This window comes from Myotis brandtii, unplaced genomic scaffold (genome assembly GCF_000412655.1).
Source record: "Myotis brandtii unplaced genomic scaffold, ASM41265v1 scaffold1738, whole genome shotgun sequence".
Taxonomy (NCBI): Eukaryota; Metazoa; Chordata; class Mammalia; order Chiroptera; family Vespertilionidae; genus Myotis; species Myotis brandtii.
In genome coordinates, this window is record NW_005356425.1 from 159,666 (window position 1) to 160,760 (window position 1,095).

At 65.5% G+C, this 1,095-nt stretch overlaps 1 protein-coding gene across 5 annotated transcripts in view; it reads right to left on the minus strand.

Annotated features, from left to right (window-relative positions):
• Positions 1 to 1,095, minus strand: part of CCDC64B (coiled-coil domain containing 64B) — an 8,612-nt gene that overhangs the window by 7,354 nt on the left and 163 nt on the right. For 2 of the 5 annotated variants that reach the window (XM_014537173.1, XM_014537169.1), the window contains exon 1: positions 516 to 1,089. The exons of 2 other annotated variants lie outside the window; for them this stretch is intronic. The gene's annotated coding sequence lies outside the window, so the exon portion shown is untranslated. One more of the 5 variants, XM_014537170.1, reaches the window with a different exon arrangement.

The window sequence follows — 1,095 nt, forward strand, 5'->3', positions numbered from 1 at the left end:
TGGCCCTCCCTTAATTCTTCACCTGTCCACCGGCCCTCCCAGTCCTTCAGCCAAGGGCCTCCCTGTACCACGAAGGGTTAATGATCCGTGTCTTGGCCCCTCAGCTCAGTCAATGCCCCCAGGGTAAACTGAGGCAGGGAGAAGCAGGAAATGAATGGGTTGCCGCCTGCCTCTAGCAGACATTCTCTGCCCCCGACTTGTCCCAGTGCCCACACTCCCTGCCTCCCTCTTTCTAGACTCCAGATGGATTCTGGTTCCCAGCCTCTCACCGTCTGGGAGACTTCCCAGAACCCAGGTTCCGAGGGACGAAGGACTCAGGTGCGAGTCCAGACCCTTTCCTTCCAAGAATACAGGGCCTTGGGAACGGAGTGTCCTGACCCTCAGCCCCCAGCAATCCAGCCCCTCCTCTTCCAGGAGCCCAGGTGCCCACCCAGCTCCTGGGGACTCAGATGCCCGCCCAGGTATCCTGGCCCCGTTCTCCCATTTTCTCAGGAGTCAGGTGTTTTGCTCCTCACCCCTCAGAACTCGGGTGCCCAGCCGCTCAGCCGTCCTCTCTGGAGTGTAGGCACCAGCCCTGTTCCCCAGGCCCGGGCAGGGCGAGGTAACAGGTTGTGCCAGCCACAGCTGCCCTGCCAATCCCGGTTCCTGTTTACTCCCCAGCGCGCCCTGGGGACAGGCGCTGGCGGCACTCCCCTAGGGCCTCCCAGGGCCCAGCAGTTCAGGGCTCCAGAGGGAGGGGGCACAGGGGGCTTCCCCGGGGTAACCCCCAACACACACCCCTGTCCCTCCCTCTACCCCCCTCACCAGGCGTCCCAGCCCAGGGATCCCAGCAGTCCCAGGCCAGCTGCCCTCGGGCTGCACCCGGGGTCTCCCTGGCATGGCCCCCGCAGCCCGGCCTGCTCTGGAGATCCCGGGGCGTCCCTTCTTCCCTCCCCGAACTGAGCTGCCATTTAGTACCTCAACCCAGGCGGCAGGGCCCATAGTCCCTCGAACCCCCAGCCCAGGTGTCGGAAGCCCAGCCACCGCCTTCCTTGCAGCCTGCGCCCTGTGCTTCCCGGCCCCAGGAGTCCGGCCGGTGCCTCCAGCCCCGAGCCA